This window comes from Nuphar pumila, chromosome 17, assembly GCF_984573655.1.
Source record: "Nuphar pumila chromosome 17, dmNupPumi1.hap1.1, whole genome shotgun sequence".
Lineage (NCBI taxonomy): Eukaryota > Viridiplantae > Streptophyta > Magnoliopsida > Nymphaeales > Nymphaeaceae > Nuphar > Nuphar pumila.
Genome location: NC_143265.1, coordinates 13,850,593 through 13,862,530, shown reverse-complemented (window position 1 = coordinate 13,862,530; position 11,938 = coordinate 13,850,593).

Genomic DNA, 11,938 nt, shown 5'->3' with positions numbered 1-11,938 from the left:
TTATAGTATTGATCCTTGTGGTGAGATATTTTTAGTAACATTTGTAGCTATATATTAGGAGTAGAAGGATTCATGGGTGTGGTTTTTGAATCATCTTAAGCATAAATTCATACACTTCGATGAGTTTAGATAATGAACAAAATTGAGTATTATGTCATATAGGCACTAAGGGTTATTGTATGTCATCCCTCATACATTTTTAAGATATCATGTTGGATATTGCATAAAATACTTAACAAAATACTTTTTTAAGAAATTTGATTCACCACTCAATGCACTTTGATGGAGTGCAACTCGAGAAGCAATGAAACCACAATGCACATATTTTCTTCAAAAAACTCAAGAGCATGATACAACTGCATATGATTATATTACCACCGACGTGAAACCGAAGTTTTGGGCTACATCTTACTTTCCATAAAAAACATATGAGTGTTTGACGTCTAATATAGCAGAGTGTTTCAATTCTTAGATTTTTCTTATATGTGACAAGCCCCTAGTGCCTCTTTTGAAGAAATTTAATCTCATGTTGATGATATTGTTTGAGAAAAAAAAAGAATATCAGACATAAAATGTTAGGCGTTATGCTTATGGTAAAAGAAAAAGTAGAGGCACATAAGAGAAAGACACAAAAACTAGTTTTGGTTATTGTACATTGCCACTGTCGTCTGTATGAGGCACACGATTGATCTTATGGTTACAATGTTGATCTTGAGAAGATGCAGTGCTCTTGTGAAGAGCGGCAGGTGAGTACGATTATATGCAAATATGTGGTTGCATGCATTTTGTATGAGAGAATGCTATCGAAGGATTACTGTGATGAGTACTTTAAAGTTGAATTGTATCGAGCTGCATATCATATATTTTTATTTTTTCCTATGGCGGATAATGTCTCACACAATGCTCCATTGACTCTTATTTCAGTTTATCCATCGAAGGTGATGCATAAACCTGAGTGATCTAAAGTGAAGAGACGGATAACAACAACAAAGGATGTTGTGCCATATAAGTGCAGTATATGTGGTGAGGTTAGCCAAAATTGGTGAAAGCATGCATAAAAGTATATTTAAGTAACTCTTGTTATGAAATAAGTGTGTGTTTGTTTTTCTATGTGTATATGTGTATTTGTTAAAAATTGTTTGCTTTTATATATTTAATGAGAGTTTTTTATGAAAAAAAAGTTGATGTCAACCAGTCATATAAAAAGAGTTTGATTGTAAAGTTTCCTGAGCATGATTTCTACATTGACACTTTGTTATCTAGTGATGCAAGTGTTAGGTTTATATGTTTGTTTGTTACATTTATATATAAACTTATTTGAATCTAACATGAATATATCATATATGGTGATTGTATAGCATATGTACAAATTCATAGAAATACTTATTTAGAATCACAATCAGGACATGACAGCAGGAAAGAAACAAACAAAGACTATTTACCTTACCTCTTATTTTTTGGTGAGTCTCCAAAGTGATAGTACTCTTCTTTTTCTACCGAATAAAATAAACTAAATACTTAACATCACTCACAACAAATGGTTGAATGTCCCAATATGAAAGAAGGGGGCCCGTACTTTCTTGGAGAACCAAAATGTGTTGTATCCTTTTCAGAAATGTGACAAAGTATTTGTTGAACAACATTGCATACTTATATTTGTATTTACATATAGATAAATTATTTATTTCTTGAACTCGATATATGTTGCAGATCTTAATTTCTCTCAACTGGGGCAATGAACACTGGGTTCTTTAGGAGATGGTCATGAAAGAAAAGGAGTTCATGCTCTACAATTTCATGGGGTCTGTATATAATGCAAATACAAACATAAAAAATCTAGTATAAACTTATTACTTATTCAATAATATCTTTAATTTTCTCTCATATTAAGTAGGATTAATATTGGGTTGTAAGTTAATTTTTTTGCAGAGTATTTTGTCTATGATACTTACTTATATTGGATGGCTTGTCCCATGAATGATATTCCTCAACAAGAGAATGAGTAATTACTTTACACAAGTGTCTAAGATCAATACATACATGTACATGTTATTGACTTTTTATATGATTGTTACAACAAAGATTATAGTATATTTGTCCTGATGTACATGCTATACTTGAGCATAAACATGAACTAACATTTCATGTGGTACGTATTTATATGTTTTGTGTTGAAATGTTCTTATAATGTAAGCTAATTAGTTCTTTAATAATAATCATTTTTCAAGTTGATGTAACAAAGTGCAAAAAGAATATAGTCAATTACTACGAGAAATTAATAAAGAATAACAAAAATGAGGCAGCCCAAAAGAAGGCATCAGAAGAGGTAACAAAGCAAAAGAGATTGCAACACAAAACATCCCCTGCAAGGGAAGCAAACCTGAGAAAGAAGCACTAAAGAACCTTAATGAGGAAGTTGACATAAAGCAAGAGTTTTTTTGAATCGTTGATAACATTATAATTGAATGTTTTCAATGTGTGCTTTGTAAATTACTTTGATTACAAAGTTATGCACAGGTACTATTTATTGTTACCTTTATGATAATTTTACTTTAATTACAAAGTTATGCATGTTCATTTTTCATGAATTGAATGAATATATGTATGAACATGTTCATTGTTCATTTTTTAATCAATGAATATATGTATGAGCAGGTTCATTTTTAATCAATGAAATAAATGTATGTATGTGCATGTTCATTTTTGAATGAATGAATGAATGGATAATGTATGAGCATGTTCATTTTGAATGAATGTATGAATGTAAATATACATTAGAGTTACGAACCTCATCATAATTGGATGACATTCACACATCAGAATATACAAACCTCACAACAATTGAACGACATTCGCATATCAGAAAATGCAAACTTGAAACCATATTTGCGAATATGGTCATATATTTATGGTTGTCCATCTTCAAGAGTTGCGAGATCTGTACGAAAATAACACGCGAAGGTCCCCACATCCACAAATATGTAACTACATTCACAACTAAGGAGTTAACCTTATCAATTGGATGGCATTTATATATCATAATGAGTGGTGTCACTTGAACACGGATGAGGGCAGTTGAGCTCGATGCTCCACCCCTCTTCCAAATCATGAGGGAGACAAGAGGGTTGAGGGAGGTCGGATAAAGAGGAAGGGAGAAAGTTGCAAAGAGAGGAGAGAGACAATAATCGGAGAGGGAAGGATATATGAGTGAGAAAGGGGGTATTTATAACCCCACCTCATGCGTGAATCATGAGAGGATAGGAAAGGGATTTAAGGAGGAAATTAAGGGGATGTGAGTGGGGTGGGTGAGGAAAATGTGGAGAAAGGAGGGCTAAGGTGAAAGGTGCGGTGATAAGGTGAGGGGGATGGGTCCATGGGTTTGGTCCAATTGGACCCAACCCTAACCCATGTGGGTCAAGGGATGTGACCCATTTGGGTTTCATCGATTTCTAATATATGTATGTATATATATATATATATATATATATATATATATATATATTATTGTATTTAATATAATTTATTTGGACTCTGAGTGGACCAAAATCATCTTATTGAGATCTATTTGGGTTTCAAGTAGATCCAACTCCCTATTCAGTTTTAGTGGGATCCATTTGGGCCTCAAATGGATCCAAATCCTCACTTAAATTAATGAGATCCAATTGAGTCTCAAATGGATCCACAATCCCACTTACCTTGAATGAGATCCAGTTGGGTCTCAAATGGATCCATACTATTTTTACTTTGGTGGGATTCATTTGGGTCCTAGGTAGATCCAAACAATTTTTTACTGTATTAAGATCTATTTGGGTCTCAAATGGATCCAAAAACCTTATTCATTTAGCAAGGTTCAATTGGGTCTCCAAGCAAATCCAATATTTTATTTTCTTAGTGGGATCCATTTGGGTCATCCAAATGCATTCAAATCTCATTATGCTTAGTAGGATTTATTTGAGATTCTATTATCATGCAAAATTTTACTTTTGCATTTTAATTGACCTTTTGAAAAAGGTTTTTAAAAAACTTGCCTACGTTTTGAAAAATGTGGAAAAACTTGAGAGAGGGAACCCGCCTGTCGGTACGAGGTTCAACTGTTCTTGGTGCCTTAACTAGGGGTAATCGAACAAATGATTGAACAATATGCCTTGTTTATTCAAATGTCTAAGAGATTATTCAGAAAGAATCAAACACACATATGACATGTCCTTTTAAAAAGATTTATTGAAAACATGATGCATGCCTAAAATTCTTGAAAATACTTTGAAAGAAAAATATTTTGAGATATTCTAAAATTGAATTTTTAACAGGATCAAATGATTGGGCATGTGGCCTTGTAGGCTCATGCATGATGCAACCTAAGTCTAAATAATACACATATGCAATTTATAAAAATTTCTTTGAGAAAGATTTGAGAAAATTCATTGGCAAATCCCCTTATTTTATAAAACTCTTTTGATAAAAAGGGTTTTCGTGCCTTATAGAATTCAATAAAGATGGATTTGCCACATATTCATGACTATGGCCACGAGTATGTTTTAAATACCTCTTATTAAATTCTAAAAGGAGGGTTTTAGAAAGTATTTTGAAAAATCTTTGAAAATATGCAATGATTTTTTAAAAATAACCTAAGTGTTTAGGCTTTTATAACTTAAAAGCGGTTAATAAAACTTGAATTTTATTCATATTTTGACTATGACTACAAATACAAATTCCACTGAGTTTATTAACTTTTTAAAAGAAAGTGCACGTGTCATTCGTGTTTCACCATTGTGGAATTTGAAAAGTGCATATGCATGACAAACAATAGCAATTAATAATAAGAAAATAAACTATATGTTTATGCAATCCTAACTATACATAAAAGTAAATTTTCACTATTTTCGGCTCTTTGATTATAATTTATATTGAGAAATTGCATAATAAAATAAAGAAAGAAAAGAGAAAAATAAAATCTTGAACTGTCCTGCAAAATCAGCAAACATGTAAATAGAAAGATGTAGGCTTTAGAGATTTATCTGACAATATCTAGAAATTGAAGGATGTTTACCCAAAATAAGCATTTCCCATGCATTCATAAAACAAAATACGTAAATAATCTAAATGAAAATGCATAATTTAATAGACTATAAAACTAAACTTATTATAAAATAAAATTTCATAATTGAAGGAAAAATGACCAAAATACCCCTAGAGCCTTAGACTAATTGCTAAAATATTCTTAAATACCAGGGTTTTAAAAATGGGTTTTGAAATATGCCTAATCCAAAAACTAAACAAGCTCAGATTTACACCAAATTGAGTGGAATGAACCCTGATATAATCAAGAACATGATTAGATTTAAAAACTATGAAAACAATTTATAAAATGAAAAATATAAACAAGAAAATGTCAACACTGCCCCTATCTTCTCCAGAATAGAATTCTGTAAAAAAAACAGTTTTTGAAAAACAACAAAATAAAATATCAAATGACATCCTAAAATTTTGAAAATTGATATAAATACTCCCAACAACCCTAAAGACAACATACAATCAAAAAATAAATTTAATAAATACTCACAAAAAGATATTAAATTAACAAGTGGAAGCAGGCTACAGAACAAGATATTTTGTACCTATCACGGTTTTGGGCTAAAACAAAATAGCAAATGGATATGAAAAATCACAAAACTTTTCAAAAATAAACTAGACATGATGATAAAGAAATACCTTTTTACGGATTTGAAAAATCATCTCCGATTAGGGAGGTATGACTCCGACAAGTTGACCTTGATCATGAACAACGGCTTGACGGTACAAGAAAACAGGTTCTGGTTTTTTGCTAAAATAAAATAGCAAACGGACATGAAAAATTACCAAATTCATCAGGAATAAACTATACATGCAGATAAAGAAGTTATTTTTTACGAATTTGAAAAAGCATCTCTGGTTAGGGAGATATGACTCTGACAATATGACCTTGATTACGAACAATGCCCTGATGGTGCAGAAAACAAGTTTCATTTTTCTTTTTAAAACACGTCAAAAGATATTGAAAAATATTGAAACTTGCCAAGATTCATGTAGGCATATGAATGTATATCTCATAAAAAGTTTAGATAAAAATAAATACATGAAATGATGATGTAAACGTGAAGGCCAAAATCAATATTTCAGAGCACAACTATTAAACACGATCAAACCTAATCTACCCATGCATAAAAAGAAAAAGGAAAGATTAAATATATTTGATTCTATATATGGATTCAAAAGTGATGCAAATCTAGATCTATAATGCACATGAATCAAAAGGAAAACCAATGCATGGAAACATATTTTGTTGTAGCCGATTAGAAGGAGGGACTCAGCCTATAAAGAGCCGAATCTCGACCCTCTTGTGGTTGTTAAAAAAAAATGCAGCAACTGTATTAAAAATAATAATGGAATAAAATGAGAAAATAAGGAGAAAGAAGAGAGGTTACCTGGATTTGGATGGCCTTCCCTTGCTGCAACAAAAGAAGAAAAAGAAAACGAAGAAGAAAGAAGAAGAGCTAGAGGGGAGGGGCGTCACCTATGGAAGAAGAAGGAGAGGAAGAAAAGAAATCAAGAAGAGAGGGAGAGACCTTGCTTGCTTGGCCTCCTCCTGGACGTCCTCCCTTGAGCCTCTTTTTATAGAGAGAGTTGGAAGATGATAGAAACTCTAGGGGGTCCCACATTTGCTAAACTAATTAACAAATAATAAGCAAAATAAAAGAGATTAGAGGAGTCGACCTCCTTAGTGGGGTCCACATTTGGATCAATTTTGATTTTTTTTGTTTTTAGCCCAAGTAAAATTCAACATGAATTAAAACACTAGAAAGTAAAATTAAGAAAACTAGAAGACTCTATATATGGCACCATCTAAGTGGGGTCCACATTTGGATTTTAAAATAACTAAAATAATAAAAAGGTTAAAAAGAATAAAATTAAAAGATAAAAGCAAAACCAAATCCTAAATCAACTAATTAACAAAAACAAGAAAACAAAATGAGGAGAATAATCTAGAAGTGATGCCACCTAGGTGGGCCCCATCTAATTTGGATTGGATCTAAGATTCGTTTTGAGATTCAAACCTAACAAAAAAAATCTAGATCAAATTCCAATTGGGCTCTAGGTCTGGTGCCCATTGTTTTGAAAAAGGTATTTCAAAATACCAAATGTTGAAATTTAAAAGCACTAGGTTCACATTAAAATGTAAAGATCAATCTTTGAACCCAGGTTTGAAATTGGATGAGAAGAAAATTTTGAATTCGGATCTGGATCCAAGGTTTCAAATGACAAATGGATCTGAATCTCGAATGATGAGTATGACCCATGCTAAAAATGGTGGGCGGATCTTGGGTCAAAGATAAGACATTAAAAATGGATTCTGGATGAGGTAAAGAGGATAAGCTGGATCTTGAATCAATGATGAGCCTGTAGAAGCGGATCCCGAATCAAGATAAGATGGTAGAGATGGATCCTGGATATTGAATAAAAATAAAAGAATGGATCCCAGATAGTAAATGTGATAGGTAGACCCTGGATATCTAATGTAGAAATTTGGATAAGAGGACAAAATGAACCCTGGATACAGATAACAGAGTAAATTGGATAAAAAATCCAAGTCCAGAATAGAAAATGGATACTGGTCATTAGATCCAACATTGGATCATACCAGATATCTAATGTCCAAATTGAAACATGAGTTGAATCTCGGATATAGATATAATCTTAGAAAAAGAACTGATCTGAGTCCAGACTGAAAATTATCCTGGCTTAAAACTTGACTGAATTGCCCCTCTGATTGAAAAATAGCCATAAGTATAGACAATTTTGTCCTCTTGAGCAGGGGCATAAGGTGGAGTGAAGAATGACACTTGAAAAACAAGGTTTGAACTGAAATTGGACGACTTGAACTCCTGATGAACTCAAGTTAAACATAGGGGAATAAAATCAACTGAAATTGACTAATTTTGAGATAATTGGATTGAGTTTGAGCTAGAAACGAGCTCATTTCACATGAAATGAACCAAATTTACCTGAAATGAACATGGTCTACTCATTGTGAGTTCAGGGGAGCTTAAAATGATTGATATTATAGCTCTTCTAGGCTTAGAATGAGTTTGGTTGGGTCTAACTGACAGGGATCTAGGGTTACCTAGGGGCAAAATGATATTTTTCTAGTAAAATGGGGTGAAATGATACCTAAATCGGAATGGTCTTAGGGGTTAGACTCCTACATTGTGCTAAAGGGGTTGGCATTTATGAAACGGGGGTGTCCGAAAATGAACTTGGAAAATCTGAGGTGTTTAGAGACCCAAATAGATCCAAAACACTTTCTACTTTAGGGGGGATCCATTTGGGTCTCAAATAGATCCAAATCCCTTTAGTGACTGGTTTAAACCCTGACATGGGTTTAAACCTGACCTAGACTCATTTAGGTTGATCTGAATCATATGGAGATCCATACAAAGCAAATCCAGAATCTCCAAACTCACAAAGGATTTGTTTGAGTTTGAATCCTCTTCTGGATCCAAACTTAATAATTCAACTTTGAATTGGGTCCACTAGCTAGATCCAATCTTGAACACTTGGATTGATCAATCTGGATTTTACCTAAGATCCTGATACTTTATTCAAAACCTCTTGAATTTCCTAATTAAATGTTTAAATAGACATAATTGCCAAATATTTGAAATTCACTTACTTTCATTAAATCAACGATCAAATAATCTTAATTAAATGTTGAGATATTATAGATAATTAATCACCAATTAATTATCTAGAAAATATTTGAATAATTCTCATTAAAATCCCAAAAAAATTATGGGTATTACACTCCCACTTTGAATGACTTATCATTAAGTCAGGAAGAGAGGAACATTTGGCAATGCATTTTTTCAACAATCATTTTTCATCATAGATGTCAATATTGACTTCAAAGTCAGGAAGAGAGGAACATTTGGCAATGCATTTTTTCAACAATCATTTTTCATCATAGATGTCAATATTGACTTCAAGCCAGATAAGATAAGTATCTTTTGCATTGTTTTCTCAAAAAGTTGATCTTTTATGAATTAGAAAGTTTATCTTAAGAACTTTCTTATCAACTTGATAAATAAATGTCAAATCAAAGCATTTCATCATGCATGAGCATGTCATGTCATATGCATTTTTTGCATTTTGCTAAGCAATTTTCTTGTAGCTAATATAGTTCTTAAGAACCTAGTTATCTCATTACAAAAAGTCTACATAATCTTATCTTAGGATCATCATGGTGATAGTTGGACATTAGGTCTATAGGTTGTCCTATGGATTTATGTAACATTTTGATGCCCATTTGATGAGCTCATAACCACTTCAATCTATAAGTTATCTAGACCAAATGTATATCTTCTATCAATTTTAAAAGTCTTTGTCACAAAGCTTGTCCTTTTGTCTATCTTTTCAAGAAGTCTGTCTTTTAAAAAACTTGTCAGTCATCTTCTTTATAATCTTATGTGACAAGGCACTTGTTTCGTTTGTTGTTTAACCTCGTTTGACAGAGACTTCCCACTCTCCTGATATAGTTTAAGGAAAATCCCTTATATGAAACAAGGTACTAGTTTACTCTCCAATCCAAGGTTGTTTGGCCAAGACCTCTCAACCTATTTAGACAGGCATTACAAAGAGACTCTTGTCTTGATCTATGTACATGCCTCTAGCTATCGAATGCATAATTTCTCGTTATGCCTTTGTCTTTTCATGTCAGAGTCGATCTTTTTGTTATCTCAAAATCAGTGTCAAAGTCGATCTTTTTATTATCTCAAAATCAGTGTCTACTTTCTTTGTTATCGACTAAGCTTTACATGCTCAACAACAAAGAGGGGCATATATAAATACCTGAATTTTGCCCAAATCATTTCATGTTAAGAGTCGCTCAAAAATTTAGTGTTTTTGACCTATTATAGAGTTCTTCTAACTTCAACTTTATTTTTTATCCCTAAAATGGCATCCTTAAGGCTTTTATCCAAATGATCAATTAAACTAAAAAATATTAACTTTCAAACAAAAAAATCAAGTCAATACGATATCAGAGTAGAAAGTTATGATCAAAATAAGGTGACTTATTTAGTAAATACTATATTTTTTAGGTTGGTCCCACTTTGAGTGTATTTTTTACCACTCGAACAATCAAATTTGGTTTACACTTAAAGCATAAATTAATGTTGAAGATATTAGCTTTTCAATGCATAAAAAACCACCTCAATCTGACATGCAAATAAGTAGTTATGGTCAAAATAAGTTTACTAGTGAGACCTATTTCAGCTTGTTGTTAATGACAAAGCGAAGATAGATGCCTCTAACTGCGCTGCACTCATCCTTGCCTTGCTTTGCTTTGTGCTAGGTGGAGCTAGGGGTTGTAACTGCTAACAACAATTCAATTATTAGCAATTTTATGAAGTGTCATTAGCACCATGTATCGTTAGCATCATGTGTTGTTAGCACTTTCTAATATGTCGTTATAACCTCATTTGGTCTATTTGGTCCAAAATCACGCAAAGAAGGGAGATAAGCCTCCATAAGCTTCATATTTCTATCCCAATTTCTTGAAAATTGTGTTCATTGAACCTAGCCTATATTTTGGAATCCCAAAAAGCACTACAAGAAATTTCAATTTTATTGGCACAAAAATTACACCATTAAACACAAGCAAAAAGCTTTATTGGTGTTGTTCGATAGGTCAGTAATTGCACCATAGTAGGTCTTGTCAGTTGTTGATAGGTCAGTAAGTGCACCTAGGTTTCTCTTTTAAAGAGAGAGAGAGAGAGAGAGAGAGAGAGAGAGAGAGAGAGAGAGTATATTGTGCAACCAGGCCCTTAACATGTAAGGTCCTTTTATGTTGGAGCATGTACAATGGAAAGGCCATACTGGTCATCAGCAATAATTGCCTGAGGGTAGGGGTAGAGGGCCTTTTCCCCATCTTAATGATAAAAAAAAAAAAACTTAGGACAAGTTTGGAAGAGAGAAAAACTTTTATGAGAAAAAAAAGTTTTGCCTATGAGAGTTTTTGATATGAGAAGTTTTAAAAAAGAAAGTTTTTTGCTTATTTGTGTAGCATGAAAAAAACAAAGTGGGAAAATGTAAAAAATGAGAGAGGAGGAGGGTGGCGGTGATGGTGGTGAGTAGTGATGAGATGGATGGTAGTGGTGGTGGTGGCGGCGAAATATGGTGAGATGGGTGGTGAGGAGTATACAATAAAAAAAATTGGTAAGAAATATTCTTTCACTCCTCTTCATGGAAGAATGTTTGGTATAAAAAATGTACTTTTTTAAAAAACTCTTAGAGAAAAAGTCTCTCGTCTGAAAGGGTCGGTAAATCGTTACAGATTTTTCATTTTACATCACTTTTTTAACATCTTTCTCTCCTCCAAACTCGTACCCTTAGTCAGATGATTTTTCCTCAATTATCAAAAAGCTTGTAGAGAGAGGCATCACTGAGGACTATGCGCCACGTCCTTTCATGTGCGTATCACTTATGACACGAGTCAGACAAGCAACCATGATTGTGATGCATTTTAATATTTTCAATATTTTTCAATATTTTTTTATATTATGTTTGTAAAACATGCATTTTATATATTAAAGTATCAAAAATTAAATTTATGTTAATAAATTAAAGTGTTTACATAATATGCAGCGGCACTGCATCATTTGCATCGCCCACACAGCCAGCTCCATCTTGGCATTCCATCTCTAGAAATGTTGAGATGGGTGGCTCTCAGTGGAAGTAGCAGCGCTGCATAAAAATATTGTCTAAATTACTAAGGGGGGGGGGGGAGCGGGGGCTCAGTTAGTGCACCTCACTTTGTAATGGGACGTTGCAAGTTCGAACCCAACCGGTAAGGGTCTGCTCAATCCCAGCTTTGTCTGTAGAAAAAAAAAAGTCTTTTATATTA